This window comes from Acomys russatus, unplaced genomic scaffold (genome assembly GCF_903995435.1).
Source record: "Acomys russatus unplaced genomic scaffold, mAcoRus1.1, whole genome shotgun sequence".
NCBI classification, from domain to species: Eukaryota; Metazoa; Chordata; class Mammalia; order Rodentia; family Muridae; genus Acomys; species Acomys russatus.
In genome coordinates, this window is record NW_026131772.1 from 138,898 (window position 1) to 153,459 (window position 14,562).

Here is a 14,562-nt window from a genome sequence, read left to right on the forward strand (position 1 = left end):
TAAAGGTGACTAATTGATTCTATAGATGAAGACACTTCATACATATGACAGCAAACATATTGAACTGGTACTCAGGTGGATTTTTCACCCCTACTGATCTGCACTCATAATATTGGCAGCTACTACTTGTGCAATAGAAAGATAAAATTAATTGAGGGTCACACGGTTTAGAACTCTATGATCTTTAATGCTGACCTTCCTGTAAGATATATTCACTGGTGTGAATAGATTTGCAAATACATTGTCAGAACCCACTACATTTTGAATGACATTAAGGTAGCTTTGTGAGTTGAAAGTCACATCTGACCTGCTTATAAAGCCACTAATCTGAAAATAAAAAATTCATGGGCTTGATATTAAAAACTGCTATTATTCCTATTAAAAATGGCAATCATATACCTCCAAAATGCATATACCTTTACAGTAGATCTGTGCATAACTTAACTTTCAATAGAGATGCTTAATATGGAGGTCAACATCTTGAAAAAGTGCAGATGCAAAAAGAATTAGGGGCACGTGATCCTATGTGAGTTATCTTTATCATGCCCCTCCTATCAAGGATCAAGGACCTATTTAGAAAATGGGGTAGAGGATTATAAAGGCCAGAGGTGTCGGATGACTCACAGTCAACAGCACCTTATAGACACAAGAAGACTACAACCTATATAAATCACTGACCGTATGAACAAGTTTAAGGCAGAAAAAAATTCTATTTTATGAAAGGGAAAGAGGTACAAAGTATCACCCAAGCTGAGAACATATTTTTAATACTAAGATTCAAGGAGAGGGAAAAATAAGAGTTTTTAAAATATAACATTGGATCTATTAGTCATATTTCATGCCTGAACTTCAGAAGTTCCTATCACAAATCATATCCCATGTTTAAATCCATTTTGGATTCTATTCTTTTCTATTATCAGAGAGAGAGAGAGAGAGAGAGAGAGAGAGAGAGAGAGAGAGAGAGAGAGAGAGAGAGGAGGATCTTGACAGTGTGTTAGTGTGAAAGGAGGAACTATTCTGGGAGGATGAGGAAGAGAACAAAAATCCTATAAGCCAAAAAATGCTGTTAAATTGTTTAAGGTAATAAAAAATAGGAATACCTAAATCTATTCATCATTCACATGCAACAAAAATGACATCAGTAATTAGAACACAGAATAATATGCTACTTTGTCAAATATCTATTACATACTGCATTTCAAATCACCAATATTAAGATAAAAAAGACAAAAACCATATAACATCCATGCTATACTTCACATTTAATACATAATTCTAAAAGAAATTCACAGCAATAGCTTCTACTGAAGAGGTTGTCTAACCACACTACATGTTTAGATTGCTCATTGGTTTATATCATCACATGCTTTGTCATTTTAGTTCATCTTACCTTGTTCTCTTCCTTCAATCTCCTCTTTATCAACAATCCATGGTTCTTTGTTTTGTACAAGACAGGTTTCTAACTCTGATTTTGAAACAGAAACACCTGTGCATTCAAACAGACACATACACACACTATTCAATGTAACTGGGTATTAGCAGAGGTTTGTGACAATTAGGTAACATGGAAAAAATAAAATACATGGGTGACTTCCTAGTTCTCACTTCCTTCCAAGATGTTTTAGATTCTTCATATCTCAATACATTTAAATTTTCTGTATTCTTTTTTTTTTAATTACATTACAAAAATGAAAACTCTGAATGTCAAAGTGGATTTACATATAAGTGCTACAGTGTACCAGTACAAAAAGCATAAATGATTAAATTATCATTACATTAAATGTAAAAACAATATAAGTGGACATATCCTGTTAGCTATACAGAAAACAGTAACCAATACCTACAAAAACATAAGAGAGAAATTGTGCAGTGAATGTCAAGTACATATATTACTAGAACCATTAGACAACCATAAGATACAGTAAAAATTATGGAATAAAAATATTCTCACCCACAGAAACCAGCTTGTTGTAATTCTCCAACATGACATCTCTATACAAAGACCTTTGAGCAGAATCCAGACAGTCCAACTCTTCCCTGGAGAAGTTTATAGCCACATCGTTGTATGTCAGTAGGCCCTGAAATTAAAGCTCATCATATCTCCTTATGTGCATTGCCTAATTTCTATATATGACACAAGGAAAGATTAGTTAGCCATAAAACTTTTTCTGCCTTTAGTAAAAAAATATGTATTAGTTTTTGATAAATTTGAAAAATCATGTTCTTAACAAAGAATATTTTGACTTATTTGAAAAGATTCAATAGACCAGCGATTCTTGACCTGTAGTTTATTACCCTTTTGAGGATCAAATAGCATGATCTCCACAATCATCAAAGGGTAACCATCTAAGCCAACAGAAATAATGGATATTTACATTAGGAATCATAGCAGTAACAAAATTACAGTTATAAAGTAGCAGTAAAATGAATTCATAGTTGAGGGGTCACCACAACATTTGTAATGTTATTAAAAGTTTGCAGCATTAGGAAGGGTGAGAACTACTGCAATAAGTCCTTTCTTCACAGATAAATAACTACTCAATTCCTTCTCAATAAAAATTTAGTATGTACATTCTTCTTTGATATCAAATGCTTTATTTCTTTCAAATTATGTTTTTATTTATACAACATACCCTGAAAAATATTAAAGGAGACTGGAAATAAAGTTGGCTTAAGCACACAAGTTGCAAAACTTGTATTGAATTAATGAGGAGATTCAATTGAAAAATAGTTTCAAAAGTATGTGTCAGCATAGCAAGAGTTAGGAAGATCTGAGAATGAAGTATTTCTGTAAGAATAATCAACCTGTCCCATACCCACACATACATGTTTACCTGAGAAGCCATCTCTCCTTTCGCTTTACGAATGGAATGTCTCATGAATGTTTACATGAAGAATTCTTTCACATGCCACTTTGTATTTATAGGCAGCAGATTTTTCCTTTTGCAAGTAATCTTGAAGATTGGAAAGCAGGAATCAAAAAGGTCCACTCTTCCTGACTTTTGTCAGTGAGATGCAAAAACTGAGAACTTCTACAGGCACAATAAACAAAGAGGATGATTTAATGAATTTAGTTGCTCCGTTTCCCCAGCACAGATTATATGTTTCTCTCTACAGTCCCACTTGTTTGTTTGCAGCGACTTGCTATATACCTAACAGAGTAAAATAGTCATTTTAAATGAAAGCTGGCTACTAAATTTTTATTCACTATTTTCTCTCTTTTCTTTTGCCTAAGAATTGACACCTGTATTTGCAATCATGGCCAGAATGTGGGAGGTAATACCCACCTGAATGTATTTTTTGTCCTGGGTAAGCAATCTAGTTAATGGGAGCAAAGAAAAACACACAAATCAATTTCTGTTTCATCCATTGTCTCCACTGAGATATTACTTTTGGTTTCCATGTCCCATTCTAAAATATTGTAATTACATAGCATGATCTTGTAAACAAATGAAACAACACACACACACACACACACACACACACACACACACACACACACGTACCTGTGCTCGCAAGCACACATAGGTACACACAGAGCATGTTTTTCTCATGAATAATTTTGGGTCATGTCAGACACTATAGAGTCCCAAACTGAAAAGCATTCTGAACTTTTCTATAACTCTAAGTGTCAGAGAGAAGGAATGGAGTTTCTCTGTATGGAAAGATTCATCTGCCTGTGTTACTAATCACTTTGAGAATCTATGGACAGTCTAACTCTTATTGATGACATGAGAATGCTCTGGTCCCCTCAGCTGGCCATGAGCTAGACACCTTTCCACCACACACCCATAGCTGTGGTCAGAATAATACATTGTCATTGTAATTTACTAGCTCTTTTATATATTACTTATTTCCTCTGGATCTGCCTCCTATGCTTTCCATCTATACAGAACTCTGTGAGCTGCATGCATGTCTCAAGGGTACTAGTCAAATCCAGTCATCTTCACACGGTGCCACAATCTGCCAAACAGACTGGGACATACATATTCATAGTGGTTTCTGGATAAGTGTAATCATCAGAGACAAAGAGGCTCAGGGATACCATGAATACCAAGAAACAGATCCAAAGAAGCCAGCATCCCAAGGTGAGCCTTCAGTCCATCATGGCTCAGAGTTCACTGGCCCCCTAATTGTCATATTTCTAGTTCTTAAACTCTAAAGCCAGAGCCCACCTCTGCCTCAAATACACCAGGGGAATTGCAGGGCTTTATACTTACTTACGGTCCTTGTCTTCCTCATCTTAGCTATGCTAAGACAACAGATGCAGACTTGGCTGCTAGTTAAAAATGCCGGAAGATAGAGTGGCCTGGGTTCGGTTCCTCAACAGCTGGCTTGGTCCTTCTACTCAATTAGGAATTATGGGTAGCAGGAAGATGCACTTCTAGTGCTGACAGTTTTGGGCCCTCATGCCTATGGCCTACAGGTTAGACTGGTAGACCTAAAAATTCTTACCTCCTGGGCCAAAGAATTAGAGCTCTGTTGCTACAGCTTTAGAAGCCAACAGCTCTCCATTCTCAGGTTGGAGGCTATTTCTCTAGGTTTTGACAAGGAGAAGCCTGGTATTTGGCAGCTATTTTAATCCACATGTCCCGTCCATCAGCAATGATTGCCCTAGCAGCAGGCAGCATTTTTAGTATTGCACCTCCTTGATGGGCCTCACTTTCTAGGACTCTTGGGTCTATGGCAACTAGTTTTACAGCTTTTTTGCCATGATGTACACTGAGGAGAAGTGACTGCAGTGGTTCACTGGGATTTGTAAAACAATCTGGTAGAGCAGCTATTGTTTGTTGGAGAGCACCCTTAGTAACCATAGCTGTGCTTTGGTAGAAAGCACCTGGGGTCAAAGTGTAGCTTCCCTGAAGCTTGTGTGTATTCTGCAAGGCTGTGAACTTGTCTTTTTGAGGAGTGGGGATGGACTGAGACAGAGTGTCACTATATAATCGTGGCTAGCCTTGGAATTCTCATTGTCACACAGGATTCTCTTAAAGTCAGAGAGACCCTTCTGCATCTGCTTGCAGTGTGCTGGGATTAAGTGAGTTGTGCCACCTGTCCTGAATCAGCTAGTTTATCTTAGGAAGGAAGTGTAGCAAGATGATAGGCTGGCAATCCTCCACTGAGACAACAAAACATCAGAGAGAAGTCTAAAATACAAAATGTTTTGGTCTCTAACATTTCTGTTTACTTAAATGAAAAGGAAACATTAAAATATGTAGCAGAGCTGGTCAGTGGTGGCACATTGCTTTAATCCCAGCACTTGTGAGGCAGATGCAAGCAGATTTCTATGAGTATGAGGACAGACTGGTCTACAGAGTGATTTCGAGAACAGTTAGCACTAAAAAGAGAAACCCTGTCTTGATAAACAAAATTATTAAAGGAACGGAGGGAAAATTTACTTACAGTAAAGGCCTCCCACTTCCATTAGTGATGTTTACATGTATTTATATGTGTATTGTGATTTAGCAACATACACTAAAGAGATGGATTATTTACCATCTCCATGGAAATGCCCAGGATATATTTTATACAGAAGAAAAATGTGCACAAGTTCTGGGCAGAGACCAGCTAGGGTGATGAAGCAGTAATTCTTAGACTTATTTTATCTAAGATAAAGTCAAATGCCAGTTCCTCAAGTGTCTGGGGTTAGATCCACGTCCTGAGAAAGCTTCTGGAAAAATTTCAGAAAAGGAAGGATAGTCCTATCTGTTCTGGTGACTGGGTAAGAGTAAGGGACTCCTTGATTTCTTAACACTCCTCCACACAGAGAGCTGACCAGAGAAGCCACAGCTGCTCCAGAGAAGATGCAAATATGATGGAAGTTGCTGGCCCATTTCAGAGAAAACAACTGAACCAGAGAAACATAGCTTTGGACATTTTTGTTTAAGCATCAGAAGGCAGGCAATACCAGCATTTATGCTACACAATACCTGCGAATGAGGCAGCAGAAATCTGCACTTTCAAAAATGGAAAACAGAGTCCAAATCATGACTATACTCCTGCCAGTTTTGCATTCAATACTATATTCAAGTTGGTTTTTCTTCCCCAGAGACATCAAAAGTTCTACCCTGCTGTGTACAGATTGGAGGGATTTGAGTTCTGAAAACAGCTCTCTCAAGTTCCCCATGTTTTCTTCTCCAGGGGTACAAGGGCAAATTATGACATTGCGATTCTATGGTCTAGTGGTAATCCTCGGTCTGCTTTTTAGTTTAGTGCTTTTATGAGCCTTTCTTGGCAACTTAAAAATTTTTGAGCTACCTAACAGCCAATGAGCTGTGGAGGAGGTGGGTGCTGGAGGTGGGGAGTCACTGGGAGGCTCCAAGAGTGAGAACTTCTTAGAACAGTAGTAGCCAGCTTGGACAAGCAGTCCCCAGTACAATCAAACTCCTAAGTCCCTGTGCCTACTTCCCTACCTACCTGTGGATTTCCTGCTAAGAAGAAGAGTGGAGTTGTTGAATGTATTACACAGAACAGAGCTAAAGGTAATGGCATTAGTGATGGCCTGGAAGGCTTGAGTAGGTAATGGCATTAGTGATGGCTTGGAAGGCTTATGTGGGAGCAGGCAGCACCATCATTAATCTGCTGCACAAATTCCTGCAAGGCTGAAGAGGGCACAATTACTGGTATTTATGTACCATCAGGCTTAACCCACATGGACTACACAGAGATTTCCAGGCCAGCTTTCCCAGTTCCTTTCCACCATGCTATTTCAGATTCTGCCTAAGAGGATCTTGATTCCTGTTCTCAGTAGGAAGGGACAGGTATAGCTAGAACTTGTCCTTTTGCCCAGGAGGCAAGGTGAGCTCCATAGGAGCTTTAGGGTAAGGGGAGACTAGATACAGCTGTCTTATGATGCCATTTAATATTAACAATGCATTCATGTTGCTTTGGTAAGTACTGGTGAAGAAATAAAGAAAGAAATCAAGGAGTTTCTGAAATTCAATGAAAATGAAGATACAACATACCCAAATTTGTGGGATACATTGAAAGCAGTGCTAAGAGGAAAATTCATAGCACTAAGTGCCTTTAAAAAGAAATTGGAAACATCGCACATAAGCATCTTAACAACAAAACTGTAAGCCCTAGAAAATAAAGAAGCAGAAACACCCAAGAGGAGTAGACACCTGGAGATAATCAAACTCAGGGTTGAAATTAACAAATTAGAAACTAAAAAAACAGTCCAAAGAATCAACAAAACCAAATGCTGGTTCTTTGAGAAAATCAAAAGATAGACAGACCATTAGCCAAACTAACTAAATGGCAGAGAGACAGTATTGAAATCAACAAAATCAGAAATGAAAAGGGAGACATACAACGGACACTGAAGAAATTCAAAGAATCATAAGATTCTACTTTGAAGGCATATACGCCACAAAATTTGAAAATCTAAGGGAAATGGATGATTTTCTTGATCAATTTAACTTGCCAAAGTTAAATGAAGAACAGATAAACAAGGTAAATAGTCCCATTTCCCCCTACTGAAATAGAAGCAATCATCGATGGTCTCCCAACCAAAAAAAGCCCAGGGCCAGATGGTTTCAGTGCAGAATTCTACCAGACCTTCAAGGGTGAGCTAATACGATACTCTTCAAGCTACTCCAAAAGATAGAAATGGATGGAACATTACCAAATTCATTCTATGAGGCCATAGTTTCATTGATACCTAAACCTCACAAAGACTTAACAAAGAAAGAGAATTTCAGACCAGTTTCTCTTATGAACATAGATGCAAAAATACAAAATAAATACTTGCAAAATGAATACAGTAACACATCAAAGATATCATTCATCATGACCAAGTAGGCTTCATTCCAGGCATGCAGGGATGGTTTAATATATGGAAATCCATCAATGCAATCCACCATATAAACAAACTGAAAATAAAAAACCACATGATCATCTCCTTGGATGCAGAGAAAGCATTTGATAAAATTCAACACCCATTCATGTTTAAAGTTTTAGAGAGACCGGGGATACAAGGCACTTTCCTCAACATAATAAAGGCTATATACAGCAAGACAATAGCCAAAATCAAAGTAAATGGTGAGATACACAAGGAAATTCCTCTAAAATCGGGAACAAGGCAAGGCTGCCCACTCTCTCCATATCTCTTCACTATAGTACTCAAAGTTCTAGCCAGAGCAATAAGAAAACAAAAGGAGATCAATGGTATCCAAATGGGAAAGGAGGAAGTCAAATTATCCCTCTTTGCAGATGATATGATAGTGTACATAAGTGACCCTCAAAATTCCACCAGAGAACTCCTAAAGCTGATAAACACCTTCAGCAAATTCACTGGATACAAAATTAACTCAAAAAAGTCTGTAGCCTTCCTATACACAAATGACAAACTTGCAGAGGCAGAAATTAGGAAAACCACACCCTTCACATTAGCCACAAGCAATATAAAATATCTAGGAGTTACCTTAACTAAGCAAGTGAAGGACTTATATGAATAAAATTTCAAAACTCTGAAGAAAGAGATTGAAGATGACGTGAGAAGATGGCATGATCTTCCTAGCTCATGGATCGCGAGAATTAACATAGTAAAAATGGCCATCCTACCAAAAGCAATCTACAGATTCAATGCAATCCCTATCAAAATACCCACAATTTTTTAAAGACATTGAAAGTTCAACTCTGAACTCCATATGGAAAAACAAAAAACCCAGAATAGCTAAAACAATTTTGTACAATAAAAGGTGCTCCAGAGGAATATCCATACCTGATTTCAAACTGTACTATAAAGCAATAGTAATTAAAACAGCATGGTACTGGCATAGCAACAGGCTGGTTGATCAGTGGAATCGAATCAAAGTCCCAGATAGGAATCCACACACATATGGTCACTTGATTTTTGACAAAGAAGCCAAATCCATTCAATGGAAAAAGGATAGCATCTTCAACAAATGGTGCTTGTCTAACTGGAGGTCTATGTGTAAAAGAATGAAACTGGACCCATATTTGTCACCTTGCACAAAACTCAAATCCAAGTGGATTAAAGATCTCAATATAAAACCAGAGACAATAAGCCACTTAGAGGAAAAAGTGAGAAAGAGCCTGGAACATATTGGCACAGGTGACATCTTCTTGAACAGAACACCAACGGCCCAGGCCTTAATGTCAACCATCAATAAATGGGACCTCATGAGGCTGAGAAGCTTTTGTAAGGCAGGAGACACTCTCAAGAGAACAAAGCGACAGCCTACAGACTGGGAAAAAAAATCTTCACCAACCCTACATCTGACAAAGGTCTAATATCCAAAATATATACTCAAGAACTCAAGAAATTAAACACCACCAAACTGAATAACCCAATTGAGAAATGGGGCTTGGAACTAAACAGAGAATTTTCAACAGAGGAGTATCAAATGGCTGAGAAACACTTAAAGAAATGCTCAACCTCCTTAGTCATCAGGGAAATGCAAATCTAAACAACTCTGAGATTCCATATTACACCCATCAGAATGGCTAAGATCAAAAACTCATGCAACAGCACATGCTGGCAAGGATGTGGGGAGAAAGAAACACTCCTTCATTGCTGGTGGGAATGCAAACTAGTACAGCCACTTTGGAAATCTATCTGGTGCTATCTCAGAAAAATGGGAATAGGGCTTCCTCAAGACCCAGCTATTCCACTCCTTGGAATATACCCTGAAGATGCTCCAGCCACAACAAGAAAATTTGCTCAACCATGTTCATAGCAGCCATATTCATAATAGCCAGAACATGGAAACAGCCTAAGTTTCCCTCAGTAGAAAAGTGGATAAAGAAACTGTGGTACATATACACTATGGAATACTAATCAGCTATTAAAAACAAGGAATTTCTGAAATTTGTGGATAAATGGATTGAGCTAGAAATGATCATAATGAGTGAGTTAACCCAGAAGCAGAAAGAATCAAATGGTATATACTCACTTATATCTGCATACTAGCCCAAGGGGCATGCCCCACGAAAGCCTTCATTTACCAGGAAACTGAGACAGAGGGGAGGGCATCCTATTGGGACTCTAAATGAGAGATGCATGGGAGAATAGCAAAATAAAAGGATACAGATGGTCCTAGAAATCTACATGTAGAACAATATGATAGGCAGATTTGGGCCCAGGGTTCCCGCTCAAACTAAGGCAACAGCCAAGGACAATACAGGAGGTAAACTTTAAACCCCTTCCCAGATCTAGCCAATGATCAGAATATTCTCCACAGTTGAGTGGAGAGTGTGATATGACTTTCTCACGTACTCTGGTGCCTCACATTTGACCATGTCGCCTGGAGGGGGAGACCTGGTGGCACTCACAGGAAGGACAGCAGGTAGCCAAGAAGAGACTTGATACCCTAAGAGAATATACAGGGGGAGGTAATCTCCCTCAGGAACAGTCATAGAGGAGGGGAATAATGGGAAAACGGGGGGGGGGGAGTGGGAGGATACAAGGGATGGGGTAAACATTGAGATGTAACAAGTATAAATAAATAAAAAAAAGGAAAAAAATTTAAACTATATAAAAAAGAATTCTTTGGTTTCTAAACAACTTATTAGTCTTAGTGAATAATCCTTAAAGTTTGTGAAAATTTTAAACCCTTTGTTTTCATGTACTGGGCACGGATTTTACATGATACACTAAAATTTTGATCACGTTTTCTTTTGTGTTCTTATTAATATCCTCTTTGATTTTAAAAACGCTAATAAATCTTGCATTCGGAGAAAAAACTGAAATAATATTGTATTTGCTCATTTCTATTATTAATTTGTTCATGTATTTAGGAAATTATTGGTGTCCATACTGTTAATTGAGTGTCACAGTGAAGACTAGGTTTCTATTCAGTGTGATTGTTACAATTTTGTTTGACATTAGTTGTTCCAATTAATACATTTTTGTAATGTTTGTTTTTTATTGAAAAATAAAATCATTCATATTGCCTCTCAATTGCTATCCCATCCCGTGCATCATCCCATTCCTCCCTCCCACCCACTTTCTTCCCATGCACCTTCCCTATGACTGTGACTGATGGGGACCTCCTCCCCTTGAATAAGATGCTAGGTTATCAACTTTCTTCCTGGTAGTCTACTATCCTTCCTTTGAGTGCCATCGGGCCTCCACATCTAGGGGGCATGGGCAAATAAGGGGCACCAGAGTTCGTGTGAAAGTCATTCCCCAGTCTCCACTTAACTGTGGAGAATATTCTGTCCCTAGGCATGGTCTAGGTAGGGGTTTCATGATGAATGGACATGTTGTCCTTGGATGGTGTCATAGATCGCGCAGAACCCCTGTACCCTGATACGCGCATCATAGTGTTCTTCTTCTTCCAGAGAATACTTAATGAAGACATTAGTATATATTACATAATATAATGATAGTTCAATGAGATATCTTCTAACATACATTATGATCAGGATATTTGTTTCCTTGGGAAAAAATGCTGCAGTTCTGTGTTGTACCTTTTTGCTATGATCCACAGTTTGATGTCGTTTTATGTAATATATCTATATTATATAAATATGCATCTGAAATATCATATAGTGATTTGCTTTCATTTCTTTCAGTTTTGTCTTCTTACCATACCAAGAAGCAATTCCCAAAGAAGTGTACACAAGATTCTTTCCTGAAAGAAATACCAAGAATATTTGGTTGTAATAGCCTTTCAGAGCAGGAGAGAAAGAAGTTCTGGGAATATTCACGGGACAGCGACATTCATAAAACATGTCATTATGGAAATGATCTGTGTGAAAAATAAATGTGTTTCATTTCTGAAACAAAAGATCAGGAAGCTCTGGCTTATCCTGAGGGAACTCAGTCTGTACCACTCATAATTTCACAATTGGAGTATCCACAGGGAAAAGGTTCACAACAAGTTTTGGAATACAAGTCTATTGTGCACAGAAATGGGAAAATATTAAGTAGGGAACATAAAGGTCAGCACAGAATATATTTGGGATGCAAATTTTATAAATGTAATCTGTGTGGAAAATCATTTACCAATGCCTCAAAACTTCAACTTCATCAAGAATCCACAGTGGAGATAACACTTATAAATATGTTAAGAGGAATAAATCATTTACACTGTTATCAAAACATCAAGCTCAACACAGCATTACTACTGGACAAAACTGTCAAAAATGTAATGAATGTGGGGAATCATTTACCTCATCCTCTGCTCTCCAGGTTCATCAAAATATTTATTCTCAATAATATCTTTACAAATGTAGCAAATGTGGGAAATCCTTTACCAAATCCTCAAGTCTTCATGTTCCCTACAGAATCCACACCAGAGATAAACATTACAAATGTAATGAGTGTGGGAAATACATTTACCGGTACTCAAACCTTCAAGTTCATCAAAGAATCCATATTGGAGAAAAATCTTATAAATGTAGTGAGTGTAGGAAATCCTTTACTCGCTCTTCAACTCTCCAAGTTCATCAAATTATCCATACTGGAGATAAACCTTACAAATGTAATCAGTGTGGGAAATCCTTTACTCATTCTTCAACTCTCCCATGTCATCAAAGAATGCATACTGGAGATAAGCCATACAAATGTAAGGAATGTGGGAAGTCCTTTACTCGCTCTTCAACTCTCCAATGTCTTCAAAGAATCCATAGTGGAGATAAACCTTACAAATGTAATGAATGTAGGAAAATTTTTACTCAATCTTCAACTCTGCAATGTCATCAAAGAATCCATACTGGAGATAAAACTTACAAATGTAATGAGTGTGGGAAATTCTTTACTCAATCGTCAACTCTCCAATATCATCAAAGAATCCATACTGGAGATAAACCTTAAAAATGTAATGTGTGGGAAATCTTTTACCCAGTACTCAAATCTCCAAGTTCATCAAAGAAGTCATACAGGAGACAAACCATATAAATGTAATAACTATGAGAAATCATTTACAAGGTCATCCAATCTTAATGTCCATCAAAGAATACATACTCGAGAAAAACCTTAAAACTGTAATGAGTGTGGGAAAGACTTTATCAATATTCATCTCTCCAAAGTCATCAAAGAATGCATAGTTGAGACAAATCATATAAATAAATATTTGTGGTAAATCATTTGCATAGTACTCATAATTTCAAGTTCACCAGTGAATTCATACTTGGGACAAACCTTACTAATGTAGTGAATGTGGAAAATTTTTTACTTCATCCTCACCTTCCCAAGTTCATAAAAGAATCCATACCTCAGAAAAACTTAACAATATAATGAGTGTTGGAAATCCTTTACCAACTCATCAAATCATCATGTTCACTACAGAAACCTCACTGAAAATAAACATTACTAATGTAACGACTGGGGCAAGTGTTTTATCTCGTCTTCAACTCTCCAAGTTCATCAAATAATCTATACTAAAATCAACCTTATGGGTTTAAGTAATACAGGAAATTATTGTGGAAGTCCTAAGCTCTTCAAGCCCACCACAGAATACATACCCAAGACATACCTTATTTATGTAAAGAATGGAATGTCCTTTCCCCAGTAATCATTTCTTCAAAGACAACAGATCATGCATTCTGGAGACACTACTTTAGTACAAGCTGAAACTTTAAAGAAACTGGAGACACACTACTTTAGAGCACCTAGAAATTTCCTATAAGAGTCTAACTTGATAGGTAATTACTCTCCCAGAGTTCATTTGAGAAACATGGTTTTTAAACGAGAAAATGCTTGAAAGTATTTAAACAATCTGGAAATCTTAGCTATTCTCAGTGAACCCATACTAGGAATCCTAGTACTTTGTAGGAATTGGAAAAATTCTACCCAAAAATATTTCTTATATTTTTATTACATAATTATTTGGAAATTAAAATAAGAAAGAATGTTTCATGCTATTTTAATATGATGCCATTGATTAGTGGTGCTATAGAATTCATGTCAAAACTTAATAAATAAATAATATTTTAAAATGTAAGGATTTAATCCAGGATAATAGTACAAATATCTATGCTAAAACTAGCCTGTTGCATAATGTTCTATATATTTTATTATAGTAGAATACTGGCAAGTTTAAGATATATTCTATATCAGGATTATTTTGTTGAAAGTTTCTATTTTTATGGATAATACATTATACATACTTTTAAATCTGAAGCTAATTCCTTATTTGTCATGATTATTAATAAACATATTACACCTCTGTTCTATTAATTCTGCCTTCCTGTAATTAATATTCACTAAATGCTATGATGTTGTTGTTCATATCATTAATTCCACAGTTCATAATGCCAACAAAAATATCTCAAAAAAATATTTGATCCCTATCAAAAATTACAGGACACTCATTAGGAAGAGAATATATGGGGAGCAGAAGAAACACTGATTGTAGTAAGACCTGAGTGAATGTGTTTTGTGGGAAAAGTCACTGTCATTTGGATCCATTGTGGAAAGATAGGATCAAGGCTTTAAGAGGACAAATCTTTCTCTGGTTCATATGTATAAGATAATAGAGTATGTGAAACATTTTCCATCATCACATTCTCCTTTATAGGAGTTTGATTTAAAATATTGCTCCCTTAAAGAATCTGTAGATACGAAGATGAGGCAAATATGCCTCATCCCTA

At 36.9% G+C, this 14,562-nt stretch overlaps 1 pseudogene; it reads left to right on the forward strand.

Annotated features, from left to right (window-relative positions):
* LOC127186461 (zinc finger protein 658B-like) overlaps positions 1-13,344 on the forward strand; it is a 37,611-nt pseudogene extending 24,267 nt beyond the window's left edge.
* Positions 13,345-14,562: the final 1,218 nt, after the last annotated feature.